We start from the raw sequence: 13452 nt of genomic DNA on the forward strand, positions 1-13452 counted from the left end.
ACATTTTAATCCAATGCAATTTTCTTTTTTAACCCCTGCAGCTTTGGTCCACTCTTCATCAACTAGAACTTGTTTGGAAAGATCACTGAAAAACAATTAATTTTGACTAATTTGACCTCTATCTTGTTCATCATTCAGTAGCAATTAATGCAGGCAATTTGCATAATCAAAACCTATTTAACTTCAGTCATCAGCATGACCATAATTACCATGGACCATGGATGTTTGAATTAATCTGCTATTATATATTTGTAGCACCTTAATTTGTATGAATTATAGAAAGTCCAAACTATGACTAGATTTATGATTAAAAGTAATCCCCAGAAAGTTCTGTGTTTAGTCACCCATTCTGTCTGCCTTACTAGAGGTTTGCCTGGTTTTTGTCTTAGCCTTTTCCACTGGTGGTAAATGTGACTTTGGGGTAATTCAAGTTTCCTGGTCATTAATATTTGATAGAGACTCTACACTTTTAGCATCAAATCAGTCTTTAATTGAAACTTTAATGACAATATTTGGTACACATACATATACTTGAACACATATGTGCAGGTAGATAAAGGTCACTGTTAACCTGTGTCATCACTGAAACACATAATTGCTGGAGATCAAGCCCATGACCGTAGAATTTCCCAGTGAAGGGGACACATTTCCACAGGGAGTTTATAGGGACAGGAAAAGTAACCTAAGCCAACTGGAAGATCTCATTAGGAGAACTGAAAAAATCTTTTTTATTCACATATATATATGTGTGTGTGTATATATGTATATATATTTGTATACACATACACACACACACACACACACATATATATTTATATAATTAAACATAGAGAAATTTACTATAAGAGAATACAGCTGAGCACCTAATGGTGTCCATTATACTTGCCCATGTAAACACTATGTAAATAGATGAATATAGAGTTTTGCTTCACTTATTTCATGAAGATTGAGTGTATCATCCCTTAGATATATATAGCAACATAACCATGAGTCGACATATGAATTCAGCAAGATAACTGTTATGAGCACTTCTATTCTAGCCATGGTATAAGCTTTATCCACAAGATGAAAATGCAAAACAAATATATAAACAAGAGGTTCTCTGTGCTGTGTGGGGTTAGTACCCGAAGGAGTGACCACACAGGAGTCCACAGTTTGAAAATCAGATAATGCTTTCTGCTGAAATTTTGGATGTAGAAATTGTTATCTTTAATGGAATGGAACATGGGGAAACTGAGGAGAAGAACTGATGACAAAGAGGATATGCAACTCCTGCCTCCAATACAGCGATGTCTGATTCCCTAAAGAGGACAAAGGAAACTTTTTTCTGGCTTTCAATATCTTTCCCTATTATCTTTATCATTTTCCTGTTTTTAACAATTTAGCCAGGATTGTTGTCATTTCTTGACAGTGTTCCCCTTAACAGTCCTCTCTTGCATTTATATTGACATAGTCCACTGTACAAATGACTCTTCACAACTCCTTCCTCCCAAGGCAATAGAGATGTGTAAGGATGCAGGATTGGCCAAGTCCATTGGAGTGTCCAACTTTAACCACAGGAAGCAGGAGATGATTCTGAATAAACCAGGCCTCAGGTATAAGCCTGTTGGCAACCTGTTCAGACCCCTGAGCATCATCGCAATCTCGTATTCAATTCCTTGTTTCTCCACCACTTCCAGATGTCCAATTTTCCTGTCTTCCATGTATTTTGCCTTTGGGAAAGAGAAGAATCTAAGACTAGTGCCACTGTCTTGGTGGGTGTGCAGGAGTCTCAATCGTTATCTCTGCTGGGTGACTCCTTAGTGACAATGAGGGATAGATCTTAGTGCTCAGTTTAGGGATCTGGTGATGTAAATGTGATCAAGAAGGAGAGAGGTTGTTCATTTAGGGGCAAGGTGTGGTTTTCCTTGAGCCATAAAGGATGACCAGAGACTGGATGGTGAATGTGTTGTAGAGGAAATATGTGTAAGAAAGAAGGCCAGTACACAAGAATGAGGGGTGAGCAAGAAATGAGCAAAAAGAGATCAGTGGTTAGGGTATGTGAGGAGGTAGGGTGCCTGAGTCTTTTGTTTCAGCTTTATAGACCCAGAGACACAGTGATAGGAAAAGTAAAGTAGAGTTTTTGAAAGTTATAGAACTAAAAGAAGTTATTTGGTTAGGGTGACACTGACGGGGTATGAAATTCACATTCCGGAAATTTAACCAGAATATATAGTTGGCATTCTGCCTGAGATTCTCTTGCTTAGCTTTTTGTTCATGTTTTCTGATGTAAGATCAACTATGTAATAACATCTATTGTGTGCATGATTGTTTGCTCTAACTTACTTTTTCATAAATTTTAGATGTGGCTTGTTTGGCAAGTAGAGCTGATAGAATTCATGAATTTCCTATGTGTTTGTGCAGTTATATAAATTCTAAATATAAACATTAAACATTAAAAACATTTTCAGTATTATTTTTACCCCAAATTGTTTATCACAAAAACAATTTTCAAACATACAGAAAATGTGAGAGCACGATACAGGACTTCCATATTTTGCACTCTGTAACTAAAATGGTTGACTTTTGAGTTCTCTGTGAGATGTTGATTTTTGTGGGTATATCTACATTCACATGAGTAATACTTTCCTAAATCTCTTCAATTTAGATTTCACACTAGACTACTCACTGTTAGACACTTCAGAGAACATCTACTTGGAATAAAGATTATATCTGTCCTAGCAAATTTCCATTACTATATCTGAACTCAGTAGTTAAGTTCCTCCCAATGTCTGAATCCAGTCTGTATTCAAGTTTTCCCTTGCTTTACTGAAATACCATGTATATTTATACTCCTTTTCCAGGGTATGGATCTGGTTTATATGTTATGTTGTGTCATGTTTTTTAAGTTCTTTTCACAAAAAAATGTTCACCAATGCTTTTCCACATATTATTGTATCAGGATTTTAATCAAACTGTCTTTATATATCAGTTTACTTGTTCTTAAATTTCCATTGTATGTCAGTTAGGAATTCTTATTGCAGACCAAAGGCATGGCAGTGTGGTCCTCAGTAACTGGCTTTTATATCACATTCAAAAAATTTTAGACTTGTTGCTCAGTGTACTAGGGATGTGGAGAGAAGAGGGAAAAGAGAACACTCTCAAAGGTGAGAGTGAATCCTCTAAAGAATGAAAAGGGAGGGCATGCCTCTCCTGCCTTCCAGTTTTATTGGGAGTCACATGTAATAAATATTTCATAGTCCTGCCCAGGTGCACCTCTGGACTGTTGACTGACAATGGGCTTACCTCAGGTTTACAAGTCTTCTTTGTGAATGATCTTACTCTTCAGAGAGAAGATTTTCTATTCTGGGTGACTTTGTCCCACACTGGCTGACTGAAATAGGAACTTGTTCTTACTTATTGTGGTAGGGGAAATTATTCTAAGCTGCCTCAGTTGGAACCTGGTTTTAATGCTTTAAATCAGGTTTAATTTGTTCATTAAAAAATTAAAAAAGATAAATTAAAAATTAAATTAAAAAATTAAATAACATTAAATTAAATTTAAAAAAATCACCTGAAGAATACTTACCAAAGGTCTTTCAAACTTGTCATCATGAATCTTTGACCAAATTCTTGATTTTTGGCACAATTTGAAGTCTAAGTTTTATTTTTAAAAAATCTGCTTCTTTTTCTTTGACATTTTGTTTTTATATTAACATCATCATTTTTTTAGAATTAGATGCCTTTTGTCTTGTCCATTGAAGGTAGAATGTCACATTTATCACAGAGGAAATTACTGGACTTCTGCAAATCAAAAGACATTGTTTGGGTTGCCTATGGTGCCCTTGGAACTTCAGGAGGAAACAGAGGTTAATAAGAACCTCAAGGATTTTCCCAAAAATGCCATTGGTGATTAAGTGATAGTCCTACAAGACTCAGATTTCAGAAGATTACTCTCTAATGACCCTTGGAGAGGGGAAAATTTATACTTCCGAGAAGATCCCATAAAACACTGAGGCTGTTGGTGCAGGCACTCTATTTGTGGATACCTCTTTAGATGGTCCAAATAGAATTGGGTCTCTTCTGTGAATGAGTTTAGTGGTGCTTTCCTCTAATCCCATTGACTCAGAAGGTTGAAATATGAAGACTGCAAATTTGAGGCCGGCCTCAGAAACTTAGTGAGATCCTGTGTCAAAATAAAAATAAAAAGGACCAGTCATAATATTCTGAAGTAGAATGCCATTGGATTTAACCCTCAGTAAACTGAACCTCCCAAAAAAGAGAAATGAATAAACATCTGCTATCTAACTTGGCCTCAGGACTTTAACATCTCTATTTTCTTCAAGAAACGATCAGAGTTTCCCAGTTCCCTTGGATGGTCCAGTTCATGGTGCCTTGGCAAATAAGCACAAGCAATCCTCAACCCTGATTGCCCTCTGCTACCAGCTGCAGAGGTTATGGTTCTGGCCTTCAGTTTCAATGAGATAAGGATCAAGTAGAGTATGCAAGTATAGAGGAGGACTGTGGTCAACTGAGTTGTTACACAGTATCCTTTACATGTGTGATTCCTTGAAACATGAAAACGTTATTGGACCCAGACAATATTCCCAGCATGTCCTCTGCATGGTAGATGTCAGATGCTTTCCGTAGTGTGTTCTCTTCCTCTACAATGGAACAGGCAGTGGAACTGGAGATAATTAGGATTGCATAAAGCACGGAGATTTGGTTTACAGCATTGTCAGTGCAGTATTGTGTAACCCTGTGCAAGTGACATGCCTGTATTTGTTCTTATTGTCTGAAATGAGAATTTGTATTGGGTGATTTTTATTCAATGAGGGGTGATTTTATTTTACATTTCCCCAAATACTCAATATATTTTAATATTGATATACTTATTCATTTTGAATGTTTTCACTTATCGTCTGTCAATTTATGTATTGCCCATTTAAATAGGTTGTTTATCTTTTCATTTTCAAGTGGGAGTACTTCTATGGACCATTGCTTAGAATAGATGCAAAACAAACCACTGTCAATATTGAGGTTAATACATAAAACTTATTTTTTATTTCATAATTCTTTCATTTGATTCTTTGCTTTGGTCCATCCTGAGCTCAGTAAATGTCTTCCAGCTGTACTGGCTTCTCATGTATTTGTAATGAACTCTTCTATGCATCTGGAGAACAGTGTGTTCGCTCTGCTTCAGTCCTGCTTGCCTGGTTGTCTTGGATGCCTGAGATCCCCTCCACAGTACTTCACATCCACCAGTTGATAACCCATGCTTCCCCTCATCAAATTGCACAGTTCCCAGGCAGTGAATGGATCTTTGCAGAGCCTTCTCATACCCATGCTCAGAAGGGGCAATCACTTCTGCCAAGTTCTAATGGTCAATGCAAGATTCAGGAGTTTGGTAATAGACACTGTCTTTTTGTGAAAGAACCTGCAATTTTATATAGGAAATGGTTTGGAGATTGGGACATGTAAATTATTGGGGGATGGGAGAATTTTTGCAAACAATGGACCAAATATATGTTCTGGATATTGTTTTTCAGATTTGAATATATTTGTTGAAATATGTTCTCCCAGCCTCTACTTGTACCTTCATTGTCCTTTCGGTATATTTTCATGAACAAATTTCCTTCTCTTATTGTTGTCTTCATGCCTTTACTTTGTGTTTGATGAGTGTCATGTATTTTTTTTAATTGGGAACTCAACAGTATTCTGTTGTATCACTTTAAAAAGTTACAATATTTAATTCCATATTTAATTAAACTGCATTTTTTATATTATATGAAATAAAAATCAAAATACAAACATAATTTTTAAATGAACACCTAAACTTCCCAGAAAAAAGAATTACATTTCTGGCTACATTTATCTCATCAGTTGTCTTATTTACACTTTCCCATTGACGTCATTATCGGTCTTTATTATCAGTCTATTATTAATCATTATCAGTCAATTATTTATCATTATCAGTTTATTATTAAACAGTCTTTCTCTTCAACATCATGAAGGATTTCTTAAAATACTCCCTCATTTAAAAATATCTTGGCTATTCTACATTGAACTATTTTAATGAATTTAAAAATCACTTGATCACTGTCTAAACAGATTGTCTCTGCTTCATATTGTGTTGGACCTCTCAATGAATTTGGAAAATCTTCATTTGAATTATTTAAGTTTTGAATCCATGATTGTGATATGAGTTTCCAATATTTAGTATTTTCATATTGCAGTTAAATGATTTTTAAGGCAATTGTATAAATTTATTAGATTTATTCTTATAAGAATAATAATTTTGATAACTTTTAATAACATTTTCATTTTCATTTTGATAATTTTCAAATGTATAGAAAAGTTCAGAGAATGCAGTGAATTCCATTTATCTAATTCATCAATAGTTAAATTACCAATATTTTAGTTCCGCACCATTTTCTAAGGGACTTACTAAGGATTTAAATATCCATTTCTTTCAATAGGTCAGCAATTCATAAAAGTTGTTTCTATGCTTAAAATGTCTCAAATTTGGACAAGGACATTCTCATCCATTCAAATCCTTTGTCATTTGAAAAGGATATAACTAGTACTTTAATAATTACTGACTGATAAATGTTGGAACAAAAATCATTTTTGGAGTTTTAAATGTCCACTTAGGGGATATAGAATTCAAATCGTATCCTTGAAAATTATTTAATTATTGTAAATTTTTCAAAATTTTGCCCTAAATTTTTCTGGATCCTTTATGTATGTGACATGGTGGTCTTTGAATATCATTAGTTTTATTTTCTTATCCTACTGTTTGAGGTTTCTTTTCATCTTCAGTTGGTATAGTTTCAGTACATTACATGTGAGAATTGATTTCTTTTTAATTTTCATCTGATATTTATTGACCATTTCCATGTTTTGCTTGATGTGTTTAATGAGTTTTGAAAACTTCTTAGATAATTCAAATGTTTCTGAAACAATCTGATATTATTGGATTTTCAGGATTGGCAGCAACATGCAGTCTAAATATGCTAAAATTTTTCTACTTAGGTGATAGATTTTTGATTTCCGGTTGACTGCAGAAGATATGAAAGACTTAGATGACCTGAAGAGAAATTTTTAACACCTTACCCTTGAGTGAAAGTAACTTTGGCAGATATGTGGCCTTTGTTTAGTTTCAACTCTATCCCTCATTTTTAGTACAGTTTTTGCAGAACTGAGACACTGATTTGGCTGTCAAAAGGCTTCCATTGAGGCTGTAGGGAGAACATTTTGTTTTGAGTTTGAAAATATAGACATCTGAATGCAATGGATAAAGTAGTATTTGAGAAGAGAGATTCAAAACAAAGGAGAAGTGTGAAGAAAACACATTTGTTGAAGGGAATTGATAGTCATCAAAAAGTCTTCACTCCTTTTTGATGTTTTCTAGTTATAGAGTCTGACAGTGTGCATACAATGTAGTGAAGATAAACAAGGAATATATGTCCCTTATGTTTGTGAGAACATTAATTCATAATAGCAATAAATGTGATGATGTTTGAAAGAGGATTAAATAATACATGATTATGTGTACATAAAAATTGGCTGGTATATTGCTATCATTACTAATATTTTTGTTAATGTAGATACAAATGAGGGATGAATTAGGAGCAAAATGTCAAGAGATAGCATAAGGTTTTTGGCAATTCTCATTTGAAATAAATATTTCAAGAATTAATGATTTTCTATTTTATTGCTTCTAAAGTTTAGAGATTTCTATATTATGTGGTAGCCTCCTGGGATTTGCAAGTATCTCCTAAAAACAACCTTCTTTCCATATCTGAATCTGGCACCATCATGTGTGTGATGAGCAGTGAACAGATAATTAATGTATTAGTGCAATGCAAGGGAAATTGTTTGCTATATACTGTACACCTAAACTATTTTTGTACCAGTCAATATCTGAACCTCTCCTTATACTAAATATTGCATAAATAAAAATGTCATCCTGCACAATAATTGTGAAGTAATCTGTTCCTCCTTTCACCTTGATTATGAAATAAGGAAAAATCTTCTTTGCTTTGGTAGATTGAAACAATTAAGGGAGATGAATACGAGTGAATTCTTGTCCCTGTGATTTCTTTGTGTTTTCTTCTTGGCAAGAGAATTTAATTTAAATTATTTAGTTCTAACTAAAAAAAATTTCCTACAAAGCTATGTTGATAAATGTAGAAATAGCAAATAGCATACTCACTTAGGAAATATAATGGGGCTCCCTAGGTGTCCTAGGTTAACCCTGTAGAAATGAAGTCATTGAGTCTGTCATATATTTGTTTTATCACTTTTGTTTGACTGACCAGCCAAATTATCCATTTGTTGATGAATATTAACCTGGACACATTTGTCATGATTTCAACTAGTATTCCCTTCTTTGTGAATTGGGAGATGGTGTAGATGCTGCTGCCTGGACACATCACTTCTGTTGTTAATCCATACTTCTTTGTTATTACTCATTTAATGCTAAACTAATGTTCAGCAGTCCAGTAAAGAATGTAATAAGTTCCCAACATTTTTAATATAAAATAAAGTTGTTTTTCTCAAAATTCTTCTCTTCACTGTCTCTGTTATTCTTATGATCAGTTTTCTTTTTGACTCATTTCCAACAATAACTAATTTGGATACAAGCCTATAAGCAAAGGTTTGGAGATGCTAACATATTTCTGGTGTGGGAGTAGACAGATCTCAGGCTGCAGAGAAGTAGCAATTGATATTTATTCATGCGTGTTTTTCTAGCCTCTAGTGACCAGAAACCACATTGTATTTAGATCATGATTCTTAGTCTACAAGCAGAAGTACACAGGGCAAGGATGTGCAGCAGTCCAAGGGCTCCCTTCCTGCAACTCAAGGACCAGAGCTCCTGAAAACTGGGGAATGAAATTCTTCTTTCCGATTCTCATCAAGGAGGTGAGAGGGGAAATGTTCTTGAAAGATCATGAGGAGACAGATGTACAATTGTTGAAAAGGGAAGAGTTGAGAACTCATATACTTGGGAAATATGTTTAAAAGTTCTTTCTTTCTTTCCTTCTTTCTTTTTTTTGGGGTGAATTTTAACTATTCTTGATAGTGGGATTCATGATGTCAAATTCATACACATACATAACATTTGATCAGTCTTGTAATTCAGTAAATTCCCCTCCTTTTTCCTCCATTGCCAAAGTTGCATCACACAGTGTGGTCATGGTCTGTAGGTAGTGTCAACAGAACTATGCATTTATTTCCACAAAGCAAACTAAATGTAGTGATGGCCTAGGGATAAAGCTCAGATGGTAGAGAGCTTGCCTTGCATGCACAAGGCCCTGCATTCAATCCCCACCATGGCCCCTCAAAAAAGAAAGTAAATGTACTGAGAGTCACTGCAACTTATCAAGTCACAAACTTTGAAAGATACCAGGTAGCAAGGTTCTGCTTATCATCTCTAAAACACCTTGTGTAATCCTCCCAGAGAAGCATGCAACTTAACACCTTAAAGAGTTACTGAAATTACATACAAGCCTCTGCAGGGGTAAAGAGGCAGCATGTTACTCATATTCTAGCAAACCCTAGATTACATGGCACATGAATGGTGCAAAAATTAAACTCTAAGTTATATAAATATGGCACCAATTTTTAATTGTCATTTTTATGTATCTTAGAATATGTTTGCCACAGAATTTTTGTGTACCTTAAACAACAGAACAAATTTCATTTTCTTTCTTTCTGATATTTTAAAGAAAATAATTAAAATATCATAATCACCAGTGACGTTTCACAGCACAAGGAAAATGGAAAATGACAGGGTAGGAATGAACAATAAAATTGAGGCCCTTGGCAACACTGCTGTAGCTTCTGCACAAACCATGGACAGTCCTTAGAAACCAAGGGGGCTTATCCTCTTCCAGGGTTTCAGCAGTTTTCAAAGAGTCTGAGTGTTCTTGGATGCAGGCAAATGCAGGTAGGGCAGGAATTTCAGGGAGAAACTTATCTTCAGTGGTTGCTTTTATTTGGCTACTACAAGACATTAAAACTTATAAAGATATCATATTGGCTGAATGCTCATTGACATGTTTACTCCCATAACAAAAGCCCACATAAAGAATAACCTCTGTATATTACACACATGACTCTAGAAATTCTCCCTTCTGCTCCTGGTTCTTCCTATTCTGTCTGTTGACATCATTTTCAGGCTGGGAGAAGACTGCACAGCACAGCAGCATAATATCCACATTAGGAGGAGAAGCTACCTATTTTTAAAATAACCCTTTAGAACAGAGGGATGCTTATACATAAACCCCCAGTAGGATTCTTCTCAAATGGGCATTCACTAGGACTGGGACATAGCCCCTTTCCACAGTGAACACATGTGAATACCAATGTGAGTGACCCAAGGAAAAATCTGGAGAAAGTGGATGGTGAGAAGACAAACAACTTGTTCCTTGAAATCATAATGAGAATTCAAGAATTTTGTTTTTTTAAGATTCAATGTTTTTAGTATTCCTTAGGCTTTGAAGTGCTTGGGAAACTTAAAATCTTATCCTATCTTAAGTTTTATTTTAGACCAAATGTGAATGGGTTGGAAACTCAGTTTTAAATGAATGGTTCTATGTAAACAGAAGCAGAGTGACTAGTTGTCATTAGAAATATGTTTCTTATACGTAGTTGGTACAAGGACAGACCAACTGGTGAAAATGACAGATGTTAGCACAAAAAGACTGGGCAGGATAAAAATCTCACAAGTCATCTCAGATTTTTCTTCATGGGGTGCAGGAATGAAATGGCACCTGTGGACCCACATTCCTGGTGGAAAATGAGCCACTGAACAAACAAAAAGACTGGGTTTATATAGGTTACTTTGGGGTGGTGTAGTGAACATATCAATTTCCTTGAGCACTCAGGAATTTGAGCTTTGTTTGGCTGAAGGTCTTTCGGTAATATCTGGAGAGAATTTACTTTGGAGGTGATTAAGACCTCCTAGAGACTATTTCTTTTAGTGCTGATAATACACTTCCCTGTCTGCAGCTGGCACCTGGAAAACACTTTTCTTGTTAGATGAAGGTCATCAGTGCATGGCCTTCATTTTACTTCTTTTTCACAGGCCTTATCATCATGGGAATTTCTCATTTCCCAACCTATTAACAGGCCTCACCCAGCAGTAGGTCTGTTACAGAAGGTACACAAAGAGGACTCTGAACAACTTTCACGTACACTATTAGTTAATGTAACATGAATACTTCAGCTTGTATGAGAACTTAACAGAGAAGAAGAGAGACTCAAAGACTTCAACTCTGGTGGATTAGGAATTTGATGCCTGAAGATTTAGTACAAGCCACAGGGTTAGAGAACTTCTATGTATGGAATGATTAAAATTAAATTTCATCTGTTACCTCCAGCATAATCTACCTGTGAGTAGAATTCTTAGGACTTGAAAATGCCAAAGAACTGGAAGCTTCAGTTATTTTTGCATGAAGAATGTCAGGTGACATTCACATATCTTGGTCAGAAATTTAAACTAAGAGAATGAGTGTACTAAGAAGTGGGTAAGTTAGCAGAGTCAAGATGATAGCAGCCTTAAAGGATCACATTTTTACAGACATGGTTTCCATTTGGTATCTGAGATGGAAATTTAGCTTCTAGACCTAGTGATATAGATATTAAAGTCTCTGTCAAAAAGCAGAAAGCTTTCAGATAAACAACCTAATCCTTCATTTCCCTTTAAAACATACATAAGATATCAATATCCTTAATAGAATGGTTAAGAAACTAAGCACTAGTTGTCCCCAATTTGTGATCTACATCAATTTTCTCTAATTTTAATCCAAGTTGCATTGAATTTTCTGTTTTTATATCTGAAAAGTTCTGACCTGTCACTTTTCCACATTATAATGTTCAATACTTTAAGCAACATAGAAGGCAGATTTTACCTTTCTTGCTATTGATCTGAGGAAAGTTACTACATGTTTCTCATTCAGGGTATTAATCCTTCATAAATTTAATATTTATTTACTGTTGGATTTTAAGGTTTCTGATAGAGAATTTCCATATTTTTGAGAATAAGAAAAGAATTCACTGATATCTGACTTTTCTCCAGCAATGGCAACATATAACACCTGTCCTTACCATTTCCTGTAAATTGTGACAAGACCCATTTGGTATTTTGTTTTTGTATATTCACAATTAGATATTGAAATCCCAAGGGAGGAGCCATCTGTTTTCCACTTGGAGTCCCCTGTAAACAGTTAACTGATCATGATGGATGTGCACAGCAGCCCAACTTCATTGGATCAGATAATATGGGAAGAGCATTTCCCAGTGGAAACAGAAACTGGTGACCAGCAGGAACACAGGTCTTTGCTCTAATTTTTGAGATGGTAGATCCTTCTCCTAATACTCGTCAAACATTATCAGATTTGCAATGGTCTCAGTATAACTGCTTATAACAAAATAGATTTGGCCTTCTGTCTTACCTGAATGTATGAATGCAAATATGTGTATGTAATATAGGGATAACTCTTTCACTGATATAGCACAGAAGTGGTGGGACACCTGAGGAATTTTCAGGATACAGTTTTATTTTTCCTTCTGTGGTACAGGTGGTAGATGATGATTCTAGTAATTTTTAACTATTTTTTTAGTTGTAGATGAACACAATGCATCTATTTTATTTATTCATCTTTATGTGGTGGCTCATATGTGCTCAGTAAGTGCATTACCACTGAGTCACAACCCTAGCACCAAGTCTGGTAATTCTTTATAATTTGTATTTAGTGGGGTGGTAACATGTCAGTGAGTGGGTACACATTGGTTACTCTTTGTCCCATATTCTTAGGCTAGATAGAAGTTTTACAAGCTGTTATCAAGAAACCGGAGATAGTACCTTTGCATAGTAACAAACTCTTTTTGATGTAGACTCTATCACACCTTTGTCTGCTAATCTAGTGTTTACATAACACCGGAGATTAAAACCAAAGTGGGATCTATAGAAAAGCTGCTAAGATTTTGTTGACACTCTTCCTAAAATCTTGGTGATGAGAAGCATAAGTATGGGGGGTTTTTTGGAGAAACTTAATTATGGCAAGGATGTTGACTATGGATACCTGGTCTACTTCATTCATCCCTTTGATGATGATAATTATTTAATCCTTTAAATCAAAGAATATTATCATTCTCTAAGCCAAAAGCCTTATACAATGTTTTAATTTTATTTGTTAACTTTGTTTAACAGCTGCTTCTAGAGTAGAACCAATATTTCTAATGTACCAAGGAACAGATCTTGAGAGCATTAAACAGCATAATAATTACTATGCCAATTCAGGTTTCAAAGTTACCAAGAATAAAAAAGAAACATAGGAAGTGAAATGGTGTAGCAGTTCATTTAGTAATAATTTCCATTATATCTTGTGATGAATAACTTGGTTTAGCAAATAAACTAGAGTTGTATAGCACCAACTGCCATCCTGTGTACAGGTAGCAGGA

General features: G+C 35.0%; 1 pseudogene; it reads left to right on the forward strand.

The window, feature by feature from the left end:
- LOC124961963 (estradiol 17 beta-dehydrogenase 5-like) overlaps positions 1 to 7087 on the forward strand; it is a 51881-nt pseudogene extending 44794 nt beyond the window's left edge.
- The last annotated feature ends 6365 nt before the right edge of the window (positions 7088 to 13452 follow it).

Source organism: Sciurus carolinensis, chromosome 12 (assembly GCF_902686445.1).
Source record: "Sciurus carolinensis chromosome 12, mSciCar1.2, whole genome shotgun sequence".
Classification (NCBI taxonomy): Eukaryota; Metazoa; Chordata; class Mammalia; order Rodentia; family Sciuridae; genus Sciurus; species Sciurus carolinensis.